Below are 20,866 nucleotides of genomic sequence, written 5' to 3'. Positions count from 1 at the left end.
AAAAGGGATACTGTGTTTCCTCTGTTTAACGGTATTCTCTGTCCGCTGTGAAAAGAAGCCTGTTTGCTTAAAAAAGTGTGGCATATTTTTTCCACTATGAGTGGCACAGCAAATGAAATCACAGCACGCCCTGAATATAGTTCCCATCGTCTCTATGAATTGTACATCTGTCAAGAGAAACCTATGTTGAAATTGTGGTCACTTAATATGAGAGGAATAATTTAATAATATCATGACAGATCACAACTGCATCTCTGGATGCTAAGACTGGCAGCTTCTGTTGAGTGCCCACCTGCAGACAGCTCTGTGCAAAGCAACTTAAACAGAAACAGCCATGCCTTCTAATTCCAGCCCATGTCCCTGCACCCCAGAGGCTGCCCACATACAAAGTTAGGCTATCACTGTTACTGGTGGGACATTATTCTAAACGAGCATGCCCATATTATCAATTCAGTCCAAATGTTCTCTCTTCTATTTTCATCTGCAGGTCCTATGTGCTTTATTAAAATCATAATCATTCCTTGTAAAAGGATGTAAACTCAAAATTTCTCTGATAGCATGTGATGAAAATGCCCTAAAATAAACCTTCTGTGAATTGCTGGCATGTGGTAGATGTGGAATGAGTGAACCAGGCTATCATCCTTGAGGAAAAACTCTAGCAGAAGTTTTCCAACTCTGTTCTGCCCTGTCTGTGGAGGTGTTTTAGGAGTTGGCAAAACACCATTTTTCATTGAACATCAACTCTTTGTTATCCTAATGCCTTGAACTCTCCAACCACAGGGAAGCTGGTGAACTAGGAAGGTGCTGATTTAGAGCTGGGAAGACCTGCTGACCTATTTCCTCCCCCTGTACTCTAGCCCCTGATGAAAACATAGCTGCTCCTACTTGTTTATATACTGCGGTTTTAGAAAAAGTGTCCAGCTGCTAGAAAAATAGTTTGAAAACCATTGCTAGCAAGCAGGGTTTTGCCTTGAAAAGTGAAAGTGTTAGTTTTGTCTGACTTTTTGCAATCCCATGAACTGTAGACTGCCAAGCTCCTCTGTCCATGGAATTCTTCAGGCAAGAATGCTGAAGTGGGTAGCCATTTCCTTTCCAGGGGGTATTCCTGACCCAGGGATCGAACCCAGGTCTCCTGCATTGCAGGCATATTCTTTACCATCTGAGCTACCAGGAAATTTATTTGTAATACCTTGTATGGAGAAATAGTGTAGAGGAGAATGACAACATGGCAAGTACCACAGACCCAAAATTGAGATCAACACAGTCTGGCTTTTCGCATTGTAAAGATCACCTTCATTGTCATATGAGCATATAATCAACTGTATCTGGAAGAAACAAAGGATTTATTTTTCTTAACTGAATCACCAATAACAAATTTATTTCACTTAGTAATGAAAGGAAAATATCACCTGACCCACAATTTTTTCTTACCCCAAACTAATTGGCAGTACTTATTTTAGTAATCTAGAGACCCAATAAAAAATTTGGCACAGTTGCTTTTTATATTGCTTTCATTCCTCCTACTAAAGCAGCTTGCAAGATTATAGAATGTGTAACCCCAACTATTTCTTCATTATTTTAATGTTTAGTAAGTTCTCACAGTGTTTCTCTTAAAACTTAATGCTACATATATGATGAATTAAAGAATGCTGTTTAACTTAATTTACTCAATCATTTTTCAATGTTCCCTGAAGGTCAGAAACACCTGGTGACTTTGAAAAAGATCCCTGGACCCAAAACAGACCTCCTAAAGCAAAGATTACCAAGGGCATGTCTAGTAATCCTGCACTCCTAACAAGCAACCCAGGGTAATTCTTATCCTCATAGAAGTGGTGAAAACTATAGGTAGAGATAAACAGAGTCCAGCCTTAATTTGGAGAAGGCAATGGCACCCCACTCTAGTACTCTTGCCTGGAAAATCCCATGGACGGAGGAGCCTGGTAGGCGCAGTCCATGGGGTTGCACAGAGTCAGACAGGCCTGAACGACTTCACTTTCACATTCACTTTCATGCATTGGAGAAGGAAATGGCAACCCACTCCAATGTTCTTGCCTGGGAGAATCCCAGGGATGGGGAAGCCTGGTGGGTTGCTGTCTATGGGGTCGCACAAAGTCGGACACGACTGAAGTGACTTAGCAGCAGCCTTAATTTTAATGGCAATTTCCCATTTCACTCTGTATGTAGTTCTCCCATTGTAGAGTGATCATTCAGTTCGAGAGGTTAAAACCTGGGAGTCTTGGCGAACACACGCAGCTGTCTGCCAACAATTAGACTAGATGAAGTGACCAGTATGGGATCAAAAGTTAAATACTTTACATCTGAATGACATACCAGATATGTAAAGAAAATGTGTTTTTCCAATCTATGTAACTGCTTCACCCAAATATCCCCTTCATTTTAATGCACTGTAAACAGAGAACAACTGCCAGAATATGGTGGCTGATGTGAAAAGCCAGACCGTGTTGATCTCAATTTTGAAAACTTTTATGGTGTAATTTTTACATTACCCCATGACCCTGGGGAATGCTTCTGAGATTCCTTTAAACTCCTCAAGACTACCACTCCTCAGACTCTAAGGAACTGGTATTACCACACTTTATTTTTTTGCAAGTCCTTCAATAAAATGATTGGTGTGTGTCTCCGTGGGTGACAAATGACTTCTCTCAAGGAATGATACATTAACTTTCTAAGAAAAGTGAAATATTGAGTGGCTATCTGTGAATTCAAACAGTGTAGACAATGAAGTGAGGAGAAGCAGGTCAAGAAAATATATATTACCAGTATGATGAGATTCACTTCAGGATCCCAAAAGCACAACTAAGCAATTCATCACTTTGGAGTTGAAACTGCGCAGACCTGTCAGTTTCATCTGCCTCCCTACCCTTCGACAGCCTGCAAAGCCTCTGAGTCTCCTACAAGGTCAAGTTCAAACAACTTAGCGTGGCACAGAAAGTGTTCTGTGGACCCTGCTTCCTCCTTCCTTTTCATCATCTTTCAGTCCTAACCTCCACTTGTGATTCAGCATCAGTTACCTCTTATGGATTCTTGAACAGATATTCTCACTCTTCACTGGTACAATCACCTCTGTCTGGAGTTGCTGCCTTAGCCCCTGTCCTTAGGATCTAGCTTAGGGATTATCTTTTTTTTTTTTTTTAATTGTATTTGCTGGGTTACAGCGAGTGGGGGCTGCTTTCTAGTTGCGGTGCACGGGTTCCATATTTCAGTGGCTTCTCTTGTCGTGGTATATGGGCTCAATAGTTGTGGCACACAGGCTAAATTGCCCTGAGGCATGTGGAATCTTTTCGGGCAGGGATTGAACCTGTGTTCCCTGCATTGACAGGCAGATTGTTTACCACTGGGCCACCAGAAAAGCCCAGGAATCATCTTCTTGAAGAGGATATTCCTTCTCTGTGCTCCATCTTTATCCTTGAAATAATCAGTGTCACAATGCTGTCCAAACCCTGGAATGTGAGTCATAGGACATAGGAGGTTGATTGGCTTTTATGCCCCCAACACCCAGCACAGAGCCTAGCTCATGGAAGATTCTGAAAAAGATGGTTATGGACTAAAAGAATCTTAATCAATCCTGAGAGTGTTTGTGAGCAGTTAACATGATGAGACCAGATTGTCCTTGCCAATACTGCTTTTCTATTATTTGATGTCCTTAAAAATGACCACAGTCAATTTTTATTCCAGCCTTGGAAAGGCCAACAATACAAACTAACCCTCTGTGCACTTTTGATAGAATACGTTGTTTGGTATGCAATGCGATTCCTTTTCTGCCTATTATGTGTACATTTCAAAAATTAGTTGCACCTTTTCCTTTTGAGGTGCTTAGTAACCATGTTGTTTCAGATACAAAGGCCTATAGTGCAATGCCCACTGCCCTGTGAATGGGGCCTTTGTTCTCAGCACTGTTTTGGTAGGAAATGGTTGCTATTTAGGTCTCCAAGAGGGAATATAAACTATGCTCACCTAATCAAACAGACCAGTAAATACAGCAGTTAATCTGACAACTTAAAATTCCTGAGTTGCATTCTGAGAAACAATCTTAACACCAACAATCATTTCAAGCCTATGTAAATTGTAAGCCTTTGGGTGACTAAGAGGTTTATTGCATTTTATTTCATTTCATTTTATTAATTACTGCCAATGCCTGGTTCTAAATCATATTTCAGCGTGGAGATTTCTTGTTGGTGGAAAAGAAAAGAAATCACGTTGGAAAATCCAGCATGAAAGCTAACAAATAAAACCCGTTATCCAGATGTCAAGAGAGGAGAGAAACAGGACGGGTGAAGAAGGAAAGCATGCCCTTTTGTATTGGTGCGCTGGAAAGGAGAATTGATCCTGAAGACAGAAGAAACCTAGTGTAGGTCTGGGTTGCCTAATGAACTGGCTTGCCCATTGTTCTCGTCTTTTCAGATAGTTAGTTCAAACTAATCTGCCCTGTGGTTACAGAAGAAAAAGCAGTACTTGTTTGTTCAAGTTATTAACAATTTTTAAATGCCCTCCCCAACTCACCTTGAAAGTTTAGTCACCACTTGAGAAACAAAAGCTCTGAAACAATACTTACATAAAAAAAAAAAAAAAAACAAAAACACCTGGTTCTTAAAGTGATACTTTAAACCCAAGCGACAACAACAAAAAGAGCTCTTTGTTTGAGGTATGGGTATAAATATCACCATTTAGATCCTACCTGTTTGCTAACAATGGACATAGCCTCTTAAAACTATGTCCTTGCAATATATCAGAGAGCCGGGCCCAGTGTGCACACAGCACATGTTAAAAGCTCTAGCTGAACTATTTCTTTCCTCTTGAAAAAAAAAAAAAAATCTAGCATTTCTGGTTTTTAAAGGAGCCATTGTCACTTCTGGTAGAATGTTTATTTTACTGTCTCCTGCACAGCGGAGGGCATTTCACCTATAAAGAGTGATTATAGAGCACTGGGACAATTTGAATACTCTAATCAATGCTAGTTAAAATGGGAATAAATAAACTTTTATGGCACCAGGGTTCCTACCCTTCATGGAAATTATTGTTAATTTATTGAATCAATAATCTTAAAACAATAAATTATGATGCCTTTTGTTTTACTAAGCCCTTCTCCCAGTGTGTTAAAAAGCCCGGGCTTTATAAATATTGCAACAGCCTGGGAGGAGGTTTTTTAACCAAGTCTTTGTTGTGTGGTTGGTTATGCAAGAGATTAGACTATAAAAGTTAAAAGTGTGCGTGTGTGGTGGGGGTGGGTGAGGTGAGTTGAATACGAGTAGACACTAAAACAAATAACAATAATAACAATAACAATCATTCCTATACCATTTAAAGTGATGGAGCAAAGAATTTTGATTCTTTTTCTCAGGAACTCTGTCACTGAGATGATTTGGCTTTCCTCTTCAGCTGTTTAAGAGTTATTACTCTAAGAGCACATTTATTACAAATCTGGGAGATTTGGGGTTGGTGTCAGCTAGAAGTTGCCTTTCCAGAAGGAATACTTATCTTCAGTATTTTTGACTTAGCCTCATACCCAGGTTTTCATCTGTTATCCACCAAAATCCCTAGGCAAACCAAAACTCCTGAATTTACCAGAGGGTATATAGATGGCGAAACAGTGGAAATAGTGTCAGACTTTATTTTTTTGGGCTCCAAAATCACTGCAAATGGTGATTGCAGCCATGAAATTAAAAGGCGCTTACTCCTTGGAAAGAAAGTTATGACCAACCTAGATAGCATATTGAAAAGCAGAGATATTACTTTGCCAACAAAGGTCCATCTAGTCAAGGCTCTGGTTTTTCCAGTGGTCATGTATGGATGTGAGAGTTGGACTGTGAAGAAAGCTGAGCGCCAAAGAATTGATGCTTTTTGAACTGTGGTGTTGGAGAAGACTCTTGAGAGTCCCTTGGACTGCAAGGAGATCCAACCAGTCCATTCTGAAGGAGATCAATCCTGTGTGTTCTTTGGAAGGAATGATGCTAAAGCTGAAACTCCAGTACTTTGGCCACCTCATGCAAAGAGTTGACTTATTGGAAAAGACTCTGATGCTGGGAGGGATTCGGGGCAAGAGGAGAAGGGGATGACAGAGGATGAGATGGCTGGATGGCATCACTGACTCGATGGACATGAGTCTGAATGAACTCCGGGAGTTGGTGATGGACAGGGAGGCCTGGCATGATGCAATTCATGGGGTCACAAAGAGTCAGACACAACTGAGTGACTGAACTGATGGGGCCTTCCCTGGTGACTCAGTGGTAAAGAACCCCCCTGCCAATGTAGAAGATATGGGTTCGATCCCTGGATTGGGAAGGGCCCGTAGAGGAGGAAATGGCATCCCACTCCAGTATTCTTGCCTGAGAAATCCTATGAACTGAGGAGCCTGGCGGACTACAGTCCATGGGGTTGGAAACAGTCGGACACGACTTAGTGACTAAACAACAACAAGGTGGGGAGGGGTAAATTGGGAGATTGGGATTGACATATAGACACTACTATATATAAAATAGGCTTCCCAGGTGGCACTAGTGGTAAAGAACCTGCCTGCCAACATAGGAGATGTGAGAGACGTGGGTTCTATCCCTGGATGGGAAAGATCCCCTGGAGGAGGGCATCGCAACCCACTCCAGTATTCTTGCCTGGAGAATTCCATGGACAGAGGAGTCTGACGGGCTACAGTCCATAGGGTCACACAGAACCAGACACGACTAAAGCAACATAGCACACACACACCTATATAACGTAGGTATCTAATAAGGGCCTACTGTACTCAATACTCTGTAATGGCTGACATGGGAATAGAAACTAACAAAGAGTACTTATATGTATAGGTATATCTGATTCACTTTGCTGTACAGCAGAAACTAACACAACACTGTAAATTAACTATACTCCAATAAAAATTATTTTTAAAAAGTAAAACAAAGTATACGCTCCAGAAGTTTTTAGTAAAACAAACAAGCTGAATTTGAATTTCACATCTCCTGCTAGCCTAACTTACTGAGGATAAGATAAAGTGCCTCAAACCATGCTAGCGCATGGCTGTGCCAAGTTGCTTCCTCTTTGCTACCCTTTGGACTATAGTCGCCAGGCTCCTCTGTCCATTGGGATTTTCCAGGAAAAATACTGGAGTGGGTTGCCATTCCCTCCTCCAGGGGATCTTCCTGACCCAGGGACGGAACCCAAGTCTCTCATGTCTCCTGCATTGGCAGGTAGGTTCTTTACCACCAGCGCCACCTGAGAAGCCTGAGTGGGAAGCCGTTAGGCACACGGCTGACTCTAAAGCGAAGCCAGCATGCCTCTCCGGGGCCATGCTGGGCCTGCCTCTCCACCCCACGCACAAGTTTAACAGGTCACGAGAATTGTATCTCTGTGATCTTTATTAGTTTTCTCATTACGTTTTTACCTTTTACAGCAATCAAAATATCTTTGGGGTACCTATTCATCCTGTTACAAAACTGTACCCAAATGCAAACTCTCTGGCTTAAAAAAAAAAAAAATATAATGGAGAAAAGTGCACATTTGGGGTAATATCTGCGGATGAGACATTACTGTAGATGCAGTGTCCCAGAAGCACCTAATATCCAAAGCTTTCTGTATAGATTAAGCTCCTCTAATGGCTCTACAGCTACTATATACAATTATCTTCTCACTAACAGCATCCCTTAAAACAGACATAAGGGATCTTTGAAGCCGAGCTCTGCATACCTTAATTACGGAACCAATTTGGGACACTATTTGTTCCAACATTTTTTAAAGGCCTTCCCTAGATTATAAGAACACGTTGAATTCACGATTATTTTTTTGTGCTCAGAGACTACAGACTTGAATGCAGGCAGCAAGAATGGCCCCCCAGGGTGCAGGTGTTTTGCCACAACATTCTGTGGGGGGTTTTACAGTTTTTGTTACAGGACTGACCTAAAACCAGAAATAGTATTCCCTGGAGCTGAGTGTGTGACCAGAGTTCTCGTTCCTTGGGACCCAACTCTGACTATGAGATGTAATGATTTAACACCTGAAGGGTGCAGCAGGGAAACTAGAAGCTGATGATCTATGGGATTTCCATTAATCATTGGTATACTGGTTTGAAGAACTCCCTGCCAGTTCAGTAAAATCTCAAGGAATCTTCCTGGGATTCTGAAGAGTTCAAGAGATGTACCTGGACGAAAGGTGGAAAAGGAAATCCAACATGTATTGAATATCTGCAATAGCCAGTTAGTGGTGCTAATTGAAAATCAGCAATTAGCAGTTCTTTTAGAGCTGAGCACTGACAGAGGCCCTCAGTCTGATCCACTTGGGGGAGATGCTCCAGGCAAGGAAATTCCTGTGCCAGGTGTGATTTACAGGAAGGCTCTGGCTAAAGCCAGGATTCTAGTCCATTCCCAAATATATATTCCCAAAGCAGGTCCAAGGTCCCTGGAGTCTGGTTGCAAGATAAGGGAGAACTGATACCATGAGTATTAATTACACTCAACTGCCAACAAGACTACTCGGTCAGTAAAAGCTGGCTCTAATAAACATAAAGGAATGGACACCGTAGGCAGACGGGCTACAGAGGGAGAGCACAACTACAGGAGACATGTGTGTGGTTCACTTAGTTCTCACAGCAATTCTTTAATGTGTGGCCACCTCGATTTTAGAGACAAAGAATGCATATTTTCAGCGAATTGAGGGTACTGCCCAAGGAAACAATGGCAGAAACGGAAGTCACAGCTGGGGCTTCTTCCATTCAAGGGCCATCCTTCTCTCAGTAGGTTGTGTGGACAGACGTCTCCTCAAATTATTTCGTATCTTCGGGGACTTGGTAACTTCTGAGAATTTTCTCTTTTACTCATAGAAATGAATCCAAATCTTGCCCTCATGGTATTCCATACTCAAATTCTCATAAAGAAAGAATCAATATCCATTATGGAGGTACAGGACTGACAGATTTCAGTGAGCTCGTTCACGAATGGAAAGGTTCAATATTGATTTAAGATTAGTGGGTCTATTAATATTAAAGCTGATTAATTGTATTCTTGTGGCATAGCCCTTTAATGTTCATGCTGTCCTCTTTAATGATCAATGGAATGGATTCTTCCCTCATGAGATTCAAACTAGCTCAAGAAATAGGAGGAGAAGTTATTATATGTATGCTGCTGCTGCTGCTGCTGCTAAGTTGCTTCAGTCGTGCGACCCCATAGACGGCAGCCCACCAGGCTCCCCCGTCCCAGGGATTCTCCAGGCAAGAACACTGAAGCGGGTTGCCATTGCCTTCTTCAATGCATGAAAGTGAAAAGTGAAAGTGAAGTCAAAAGCTCAGTTGTGTCCGACTCCTAGCGACCCCATGGACTGCAGCCCACCAGGTCCCTCCGTCCATGGGATTTTCCAGGCAAGAGTACTGGAGTGGGGTGCCACTGCCTTATATGTATATATGTATATGTATAATTATACACAGAAAACATATTATATACATATAATGTATTGTGTTATGTACACACAAAAACTGAATTTTGGAGGGCCTCCAAGAACAGCTATACATCTGGGCTTCACGGAAATGAAAGCATACTTTAAAAATAAGATAGAAGGTGCTTCCTTGATGGTCTAATGGTTAAGACTTCACCTTCCAATTCTGGGGGTGTGAGTTTGATTTCTGGTTGGGAAGCTAAGATCCCACACACCTCTTGGCCAGATAAATAAATAACAGAAGCAATACTGTAACAAATTCAATAAAGGCTTTAAAAAACAAAATAAGATGTATGTGAGATAGCCATAGAAGTTTAGTTATTCTGTCAATCCGTGTTGTAGATACTGGGGCTCACTGCCTAAATGCCCCCACCCCCTGTAGGAATGAGGTTCTCATCACTCTTCAGGGTGCATTGGCTCCTGGTTGCTGGTAATTGGGTCCATCTCCAGGAATCCCCCTTGGTGAAAGGCAGCCACCGAGCTCAAAGTTACTCATCCTCACACAACCCTCAGGCCAGGACTGGTCTGTGTGAGGCTACAAAGGCTCTGCCCCTTGCCCTCTTGGGCCAAACATTGATGTGTCAGTCCAGGTCCAGAGCTCCCACTGGATCAGATGATGTCGTGTTGCCACTGCATCTGACTTGTCTCTCTCTCTCTCTTTACCCAATACTACTTTTATTTCCGCCTCACAACTGACTTTCCAGAGAACTGACCCCACTAAAACTCCTGCACACAAACCTCCATCTCAGTCTATTTCCTGGGAACCTGATCTAAGGTCCTCCCTCAGGCACAGAAGTCCACAGAAGCTTTGCCAGAAGTCACTCCACCCTTCTCTGTCTTTGTTTCCATCTTTCTTATCATTACCAACCAATATTGTCACCCTCAAACAAAGGGCTTTCCTTTCTGTCTCATGGTTTCTATTTTGGATGGCTCCTGCACACACGTAGGTTTGGTTGACTCAGCTTTAGTTTTTTCTTGGGGGTGCTTCATGGTTTGCTCACTGCCAATTGCCTTGGGGTTTCCCTTGTGGCTCATGTGGTAAAGAATCCATCTGCAATGAGAGAGACCTGGGTCCAATCCATGGGTTGGGAAGATCCCCTGGAGAAGGGAAAAGCTACCCACTCCAGTATTCTGGCCTGGAGAGTTCCATGGATTGTATAGTCCTTGGGTTCACAAAGAGTCGGACACAACTGAGTGACTTTCACTTTTGCAATGGCCTTTAGACGGAGATTTTGTGCCAGACCATCATCTGAACAGTTCTATGAAGATCTATAAGACCTTTTAGAACTAACACTCAAAAAACATGTCCTTTTCATTGTAGGAGACTGGATGCAAAAGAAGGAAGTTAAGAGATACCTGAAATAACAGGCAAATTCGGCCTTGGAGTACAAATGAAGCAGGGCAAAGGCTAACAGAGTTTTGCCAAGAGAACACACTGGCCATAGCAAACACCCTCTTCCAACAACACAAGAGGAGACTACACGTGAACATTATCAGATGGTCAATACCGAAATCAGATTGGTTATATTCTTTGCAGCCAAACAGGAGAGGCTTTATATAGTCAGCAAAAACAAGACCAAGAGCTGACTGTGGCTCAGATCATGAACTCCTTATTGCCAAATTCAGACTTAAATTGCAGAAAGTAGGGAAAACCACATTTAGGTCATTCAGGTATGACCTAAATCAAATCCCTTATGATTATACAGTAGAAGTGAGAAATAGATTTAAGGGACTAGATCTGATAGAGTGCATGAAGAACTATGGACGAAGGTTCATGACATTGTACAGGAGGCAGTGATCAAGACCATCCCCAAGAAAAAGAAATGCAAAAAGGCACAATGGTTATCTGAGGAGGCCTTACAAATATCTGAGAAAACAAGAGAAGCTAAAGGTAAAGGAGAAAAGGAAAGATATACCTACTTGAATGCAGAGCTCCAAAGAATAGCAAGGAGAGATAAGAAAGCCATTCTCAGTGATCAATGCAAAGAAATAGAGGAAAACAATAGGATGGCAAAGACTAGAGATCTCTCCAAGAAAATTAGAGATACCAAGGGAACATTTCAGGCAAAGATGGGCACAATAAAGGACAGAAATGGCATGGACCTAACAGAAGCAGAAGATATTACGAAGTGACAAGAATACACAGAAGAACTATACAAAAAAGATATTCATCACACCCATATAACCATGATGGTGTGATTACTCATCTAAAGCCAGACATCCTGGAATGTGAAGTCAAGTGGGCCTTAGGAAGCATCACTACGAACAAAGCTAGTGGAGGTGATGGAATTCCAGTGGAGCTATTTCAAATCCTAGAAGATGATGCTGTGAATGTACTGCACTCAATATGCCAGCAAATTTGGAAAACTCAGCAGTGGCCACAGGACTGGAAAAGGTCAGTTTTCATTCCAATCCCAAAGAAAGGCAATGCCAAAGAATGTTCAAACTACTGCACAATGGCACTCATTTCACATGCTAGCAAAATAATGTTCAAAATTCTCCAAGCTAGGCTTCAACAGTACACGAACTGTGAAATTCCAGATGTTCAAGTTGGATTTAGAAAAGGCAGAGGAACCAGAGATCAAATTTCCAACATCCACTGGATCATCAAAAAAGCAAGAGAGTTCCAGAAAAACATCTACTTCTGCTTTATTGACTATGCCAAAGCCTTTAACTGTGTGGACCATAACAAACCATGGAAAATTTTTTAAAAAATAGGAATACCAGACCAGGTGATCTCCCTCCTGAGAAATCTGTATGCAGGTCAAGAAGCAACAGTTAGAAATGGACATGGAACAACAGACTGGTTCCAAATAGGGAAAGCAGTACGTCAAGTCTGTATATTGTCACCCTGATTATTTAACTTATATGCACAGTGCGTCATGTGATATGCTGGGCTGGATGAAGCACAAGCTGGAATCAAGATTGCCGGAAGAAATATCAATAACCTCAGATATGCAGATGACACCACCCTTATGGCAGAAAGTGAAGAGGAACTAAAAAGCCTCTTGATGAAACTGAAAGTGGAGAGTGAAAAAGTTGGCTTAAAGCTCAACATTCAGAAAACGAAGATCATGGCATCCGGTCCCATCACTTCATGGGAAATAGATGGGGAAACAGTGGAAACAGTGTCAGACTTTATTTTTGGGGGCTCCAAAATCACTGCAGATGGTGACTGCAGCCATGAAATTAAAAGACGCTTACTCCTTGGAAAGAAAGTTATGACCAACCTAGATAGCATATTCAAAAGCAGAGACATTGCTTTGCCAACAAAGGTCCATCTAGTCAAGGTTATCGTTTTTCCTGTGGTCATGTATGGATGTGAGAGTTGGACTGTAAAGAAAGCTGAGCACTGAAGGCTTGATGCTTTTGAACTGTGGTGTTGGAGAAGACTCTTGAGAGTCCCTTGGACTGCAAGGAGATCCAACCAGTCCATTCTGAAGGAGATCAATCCTGGGTGTTCTTTGGAAGGAATGATGCTAAAGCTGAAACTCCAGTACTTTGGCCATGCGAAGAGTTGACTCATTGGAAAAGACTCTGATGCTGGGAGGGATTGGGGGCAGGAGGAGAAGGGGATGACAGAGGATGAGATGACTGAATGGCATCACTGACTCGATGGACATGAGTCTTAGTGAACTCCGGGAGTTGGTGATGGACAGGGAGGCCTGGCATGCTGCGGTTCATGGGGTTGCAAAGAGTCGGACACGACTGAGCCACTGAACTGAACTGAACTGAAGAAGAGACAGAAAGCTTGCCCCTCTCTCTGCTCTCTGACATGTGAAGATACAAAGAGAAAGCAACCATCTGCAACCAGGAAGGATTTCCTCACTAGATACCAGATCTGCGAGGACCTTCATCTTGGACTTTCTGGCCTTCAGAACTGGAAGAAATGAATAATTGTGGTTTTAGCCATTCAGTCTATATTACGTTGTTATGGCAGCTGAAACTAAGACACCATTCAGGAACCAAATCTAAGTCTAGTTAACATACCATTATGTGGGTGTGCATGTACACGTGCACGCCCGCACACTCAGTCTCTTCAATTGTGTCCAACTCCTTGCGACCCCATGGACTGTACCCAACCAGGTTCCTCTGTCCATGGGATTCTCCAGGAAAGAATACTAGAGTGGGTTGCCATACTCTCCTCCAGGGGATCTTTCCAGCCCAGAGATGGAACCTGCATCTCCAGATTGCAAGCAGATTCTTTACCACTAAGCCAGCATAACAGTGATATGTAGGAAATCATTCAGCAAAGATTTGTTGAGCACCTATTAATTAGACTGTATTTTAGGTAAAAGAATAGAGCAGTAAAGAAAATAGCAAAAACTCCTGCCCTCATGGAGTATACATTTTAGTCTGAAGGACAGAAACAAAGATAAATAGTTGAAATTCAAAGACAATAACAAACAATTTCAGTAAATGTTTACCTTTTTCTTAATAAGACTCTCTTCTAGATCCTCAAAAAAAAGTCCAGACAAGTATACCTTTCACCTCCTTTCTCTGTTTATCTTCTCCTGCTTGGCAGAGAAATGGCCAGAGTGATAGAAGAAGGAAGAGAAGAACACAAAGACTTAAATAATCTACTTCATTAATACAGTTAGCTTTACAACAGGGCAATAAAAGTCTTAGTCTGGGAGAGAATTCTTTTTTCTTTATTCAAACTGTTTCATCAGTCATTTATAATTTTAAACAACATTTATACAGCATCTTTATGGTTTAGGAAGCATTCCTATTTAATCATGCATTTGGTCACTCATACAGCAAGCATTTACCATTTAATTCTATGTGTCAGGCACATATATCGAGGAGAGTAAATATTATTAGTATACCTGTTTGCCAGATGAGTTTGGAGGGAAAATAAAGCCCAGAGGTAGATGACAAGCATAATAGAAAACTGACTCAGGTCTGCTTATATATGTGTATATACATATACATACGTGTATATGTGTGTGTGTGTGTGTATATGTATACATATATATTAGAAATCTCAGAAAAGCTGACTTGTTTTTGGTTACACTGGATCTTTGATGTGTTCGGCAGGCTTTCTTTAATTGTCGTGCAAGGGTTTCTCTCTTTTTGCGGCCCACAGGCTTTCGAGAACATGGGCTCAATGGTTCTAGTGCACGGGCTTAGTCACCCTGTGGCGTGTGGGATCTTAGTTCCTTGATTAGGGGTCGTTCCCTCAGGGACATCCCTGTTTCAGCATTTTTATATCTGTAGGAATATATCTGCACGTGCAAAGAAAAATTGAGGTGTTTTACAATAATATAGGTAGTACAATAGGAAAATATAAATGGATTGAAAGAAACTTAATGAAGGGACAATAGGAGTACAATGAAAAGATGACAATAAACAACAAATTAGAAAACAAGTCTGCAGGGAACTCAAATAGGAACTCTATATCCACCTAGAGGGGTGGGATGGAGAGGGAGATGGAAGGGAGGTTCAAGAGGGAGGGTACATATGTATACCTATGGCTGATTCATGCTGATGTTTGCCAAGAAAAAACAAAATTCTGTAAAGCAATTATCCTTCAATTAAAAAGTAAATAAATTAAAAAAAAGAAAACAGGTCTGTATGTTAACTATGCTAAAAAGATCTTGCATAATTACTAAAGTTGAGCCTCAAGTCTTTTACGAGCTTTGCAGCTGTTAGAAAATGGAAACAGAAAAAACCAATGGCTTTTCAATGAACAAATTCCAAGCAAGGATGAAAAGGAAAGAGGTAGAACATACAGGGTTAAAAGAATTAAGAGACACATCATCCAAATGCAAAACATGTACCCTATTGGATTCTGACTCAGACGAACCAGCTGTAAAAAATGAACAATTGGAGAAACAAAACAGTTGGAGAAATCGACTTTTTTTGTATATTAAGGAAATGTTAATTACTTTAGATGTGATAATGGTATTATGTTTATGTTTCTAGAAGATATTAACTATAAGACACACACGGAATTATTTACAGTTGAACTGAGAAAGAAGAAAACACAATAGATATGCCATTCTTTTCCACATATTAACTTTGTGTCTCTGGCCAGTTATCTTACTTTCTTCTCCTATAAATTGGGGGAAATGCAATATATTGCCCAGAGTTTTAGGGAAGATTAAATGAGATGTGCATAATCGATCCTCACTATTTGTGACTTCCCTACTAGCTAAAATTTATTTGTAACTCCAAAGTCAGTATTTGAAGTGTTTTGGTGATCATTTATAGACAAGAACAGAGCAGCAAAAAACCAACACACACGTGACACACATGTGAGATCTGACGAGGCACACTCTGCCTTCTCGTTCAGCTCTCAGACTGCAAATACGTCATTTCCACGTTTTCAATGCCGCGTGTGTGTGTTTGCATTTTTGTGTTTTTTGTTGGTAATTTCACTATTGATAATGCCCCCTAACTTAGTGCCGAAATGCTGTCTTCTAAGCACAAAAATGTGTTTTCTAAGCACAAAACAGCTCTGATGAACCTTATAGAGAAATATTAGATAAGGTTAGATCCATGTGTTACATAAGCTTTGTTTAGGTGTGAGTTATCTGCTATGAGTATAAAACCATGAATTCCACGTTAATGACTCAACAATACATATTTTAGAAGATGTCTTTAAACAGAAACACACATAAAACAATATTAATATGTATTTACCAGTTGAGAAAAATGTGACCAGAGGCTTTTAGGAATCTAACACTATGTTTCAATCTAAGAGCAGTATTGGCTAGTCCAGTGTCCATGGTAGCTATAATTCAATGTCCACAGCAGCTACAAAATGTAAGTACAGCAAATGGTAAGAGTTAACTGTATATAAAATGTTTAAGCTAATATGCCTTCCTTAAAGCAAGTACTCAGAAATGTTTTTCCTCTATCCCTAAGTAATAGAAATCAGGCCCAAACTCCCTTGTTCAGACTCATTTCCTAAGTTCTTTATTCTTGACATAGCTTCCCGAGACTGTGAATGGATTGTAATATGTATTACACACTCTTTGACAAAATAGACCCAATCTGAACATAATGTTTCCACCTTTCATCTGATTTTTGTTTCTCTTGGGTTGCCATGGTTAACTGGGCTTAGAATTAGAGAACCCAGGCCAAGTTTCTGTTCTACTATGAGCTGAGTGATCCACAGTCATGTCTCACACACCTAGAAGTTCCCAGTGATAACTATTAATACATAAAGAAACTCTAAGATTTGGTTCAGCTTCTCAGAAAGAATCCACCTACAATGCAAGAGACATATGAGACACGAGTTTGATTCCTGGGTCAGGAAGATACCTGGAGTAGGAAATGGCAATCCACTCCAGTATTCTTGCCTGGAAAAAGTGAAAGTGAAAGTCGCTCAGTCGTGTCCAACTCTTTGCGACCCCATGGACTGTACGGTCCATGGAATTCTCCACCAGTATACTGGAGTGGGTAGCCTTTCCCTTCTCCAGGGGATCTTCCCAACCCAGGGATTGAACCCAGGTCTCCAGCATTGCAGGCAGATTCTTTACTAGCTGAACCACCAGGGATGCCCTATTCAGCCAAAGCTACTACTATATTTGCTTATTTAATAAACTTTAAGTTCCATTCTTCTAGATTGTTACTAGTATTCTCAAAGACTTTTCTCAAAATTTTGCATTTTTGGTTTTCACTTTTTGGAAAACGTAAGATGAATTCTCCTGCTCTGAACACCTACTAGTGTTCTATATAGAAGATCTACTGTGAACAAAACTTCTTCATGTTTGTGCAATAAAATGAATCTTGCTTGTTTAGTTCCTCCATCTAAACAGTAGCAAAGTAAAGTACCAAAAATGCAGGAATTTCCCCCTAAAAATCTAAGTTAAGCTTTTCTGTAACTTTCAAAGCCAATAACTTCCAAAATAACTTCCAAAACCAGTATTAAGTAACCTTAAAAATAAAGAAGTCATCCTAATACCAAAATCTCTAGATTAAATAGGCAAAAGAAACATTTCCAAAGTTTTTATTTAGAAACATTTTTTTTTAAACTTCAACATTTAAAATATCAAAAGTCAATCATTTTGATTCTCTTGACTTCACACCTACAAAATAGGTTTTGGAGGATAACCTACATTTCATGAGATGAAAAATGAAAATATTGATAAGAATGAAAAAACTAATAGAAGAAATTAATCTTAACATATCATAATTATCTCTACTGACTTGTTTGAGGCATTTTTACCACGAATTACTGAAGTCCTCAAAAAAGGAAACCTTCACGTGGGGTCACAAAGAGGCCGACATGACCGAGCACGCTGCAGCCAGCCAAGACTTGATTCTACAATAGGAGATAAAATAGAAATTAATATAATCCAGAGAAGCTAAGGGAACAGATGAAAAACAAGTTTGAAGCTCCCTTCTCTTCTCTTGGGACCACGGAGTGCTGTCATTCCCACCATACTGAACAACTTGCCGGCCAGTTGCATGTCTTCCATTATGATTTACATATTAGCATCTGTTTCTGGGCTTCTGGATGGGTATACAGGGCCACTCAACACCGCAGGATGAACATGCTCTCCAGAGCACCAATTTTAACAGAATGTTCATTGAGGAAAATGTGTAAAATAAATGTATCCATGGGGTCATAAATGATCCAGACGGGTCAACAGTGCTGCATCTGAGAATGAAGCGCCTGCCTCCAGCATCCCACGCTGCATTCTCTCCATCACCTCGGATTTCATCTGCACTCGTGAAGGGTCGTTCTCAGGCAAGTCCACGGCATCCCAGCCTGAGTGCCCACCCCATCTCTCATTTTTCTATCTCAAGCCCTTTCCCCTATGCCCCTGGAGCTTAATCAAGCTGCCAGAAGGGCAGACCCAGAAGTGTGTGTTAGTCGCTCAGAGGTGTCTGACTGTTTGCAACCCCAAGGACTGTAGCCCATCAGGCTCCTCTGTCCATGGAATTCTCCAGGCAAGAGTACAGGAGGGGGTAGCCTTTGTCTTCTCCAGGAGCTCTTCCTGACCCAGGGATGGAACCCAGGGTCCTGCATTGCAGATGAACTCATTACAGTCTGAGCCACCAGGGAAATCCAGAAGAGCTACCATCCTTGGGCAGGATCTGCAACTAATGAGGGCAGGTGTCCCAGCTTCTATCCTTCAGAGCAACAGTTCTGAGGCACAGTGTATTGAGTTGGCCAAAAGATTCATTCTGACTCTTCTGTAAGATGTTATGGGAAAACCTGAGTGACCTTCTTGGCCAACTCAATACATAGTTCTGCGGAGGCTTGAACCCCGGTTGTTGGCAACAGCAAGCAGCTCAGTGATGCAGTCTCTCTCGGCTTTCCTCCTTCCTTGCTCCCTCTCCCTACTCTTTCACCTTCCAAATAAACTACCTGTAACCAAGTCTGTCTCAGTCTCCACTGTTGAGTTTAAGGGCAGTCATCTGGTTGGAAAAATGGATTTGAGCTACATTTGCCCAGCATTTAAACTAAAGAGATATAATTGCTTAAGGACACCAAACTGCCAACAGATATATGATAGACTGGAAAGCAACATTTTTGTCTATTAAATTTTAAAAGATATCAGAAAATTTATCTGATGTCTGAGCTACTTTGAACCAAGCTCTCAACTGCAATCTATTCTTCTCTGATTAAGGATCTAGAGGGGAAAAATAAGAATAATTCTAATCTTAATTACCAATATTCCCCACTAATATGACCTGTCAGGAGTTGATTATAACTGAATGCCACTCCCAAGTCTATAAAACTGCATTTAAGCAGATGGGGCTCAGGATGTTTAAGTATTTGGTTCACTTGTTGCTTTACTCATTATGAGGCTGAAGAGGAACCGTTTTACAAGGAGACTCTGCCCTGTTTACCAGGCAAAAGAAAATGCATGGCTGATTCAGTAGCTGGGGCAACTGTGGCTACATGAACCACATTATCATAAAGTTAACTTCTTGCAAATCTGACCCAAAAGCTGTATACATAGGGCATGCTGCTATATACACAGGGAACTATTGAATGATTTAAAAACTACAATCACAATTAAGGCTGTGCCTTAACATAAAAAATATTCATTGCATCCCAACTGCGTATATATTTATGGGCTTCCCTCGTGGCTCAGATGGTAAAGAATCTGCCTGCAATGTAGGAGGCACAGGTTCAGCTCCTGGGTCGGGAAGATCCCCTGGAGGAAATGGCAACCCACTCCAGTATTCTTGCCTGGGAAATTCCATGGACAGAGGAGCCTGGCGGGCTACAGTCCATGGGGTCACAAAGAGCTGGACACGACTGAGTAAAACACAGCATAGCATATATATATTTGGACACTTTCCCTTATTGATCATTTCTCTTGGGGAAAGCATTATTGATGCCATTTCAAGTTGAAACTGAAGAAAGGAGATGAATGGAAGGAAATCAGTGGCTGGTATTTAACTCTTCGTTGTGTGATAGAACTTCAATTTATATCCATCAAGATATTCCTCAGGATGCCCTGTGCTCTGATTCACATCCCCCACTTAATCCTGTAATCCACACTGCACAAATTAGGGTCCTCTCTAAATTTTATGAGAGAGATGTAAGTGCTGACTTCGGCATGGCGTCACGGGTGCTTTGGCTCCACTGAAATTCAAGAAGAACTGCACTGTTTGTACAAGACTTCCATCCTCATCCTCACTGGCTTTAATTTTGTTTTGTTTGGAGAGAAGTGACAAATAAACAAAACCCTCTATCAAAAGCAATGAGGAAGTCACAGTTTACAACAGTTTCCCTTTTAAAAATTTAACAGCGTTACTTTAATTCCTTTTATGGCCAGTGATGTGCGCACCCTTGCATCCTCTGAATGTGGAAGACTTAGTGGTGAAGTCAAACTGGACCCCTGTTGTCGAGATCAGGCTAAAAAGTAATGGTCTGGTTATGGACATATTGCATGTGTTCTGTGAGCTTGTTGTAAGTTAAGGATAGACTGTTTTTTTCTTCTCTTTAAAATACAGAAACTGGACCCAAACACTTTTATCTGATGACCAAAGAAAACATGGCCGTACCTGTCATTCATCCATCAGTTTCTTCCAATATGCCCTGATTTCATGGAGTGTCCAAGTAATTTTATTGTTATTCAGTTGCTCAGTCATGTCTGACTCTTTGCAACCCCATGGACTGCAGTACACCAGGCTTCCCTGTCCTCCACTATCTCCCAGAGTTGATGATGTCATCCAACCATCTCATCCTCTGTCCAAGCAATGACCATTCTGAAACCTGGGGGATGTAATAAAATTGGTGACGCAATAAACTCTGCTGAATTGCATCACTCTTATGTTCTAATAGCATAGAACATATGCTATTATATGTTCTGGTGATTATGTTCTAATAGCATGACTCCTTCACCAGAAACCATATGTCCTTGGCACGAATTGGTCCAGGAAGAATTATACAAATTACTTTGACTTTCCTTCTCTGAACTGAAGAAGTCATCATAAGCCTGATGTTTGTGCAAACATA

Source organism: Bos taurus, chromosome 5, assembly GCF_002263795.3.
Source record: "Bos taurus isolate L1 Dominette 01449 registration number 42190680 breed Hereford chromosome 5, ARS-UCD2.0, whole genome shotgun sequence".
NCBI classification, from domain to species: Eukaryota; Metazoa; Chordata; class Mammalia; order Artiodactyla; family Bovidae; genus Bos; species Bos taurus.
This window is presented reverse-complemented; position numbering follows the sequence as displayed.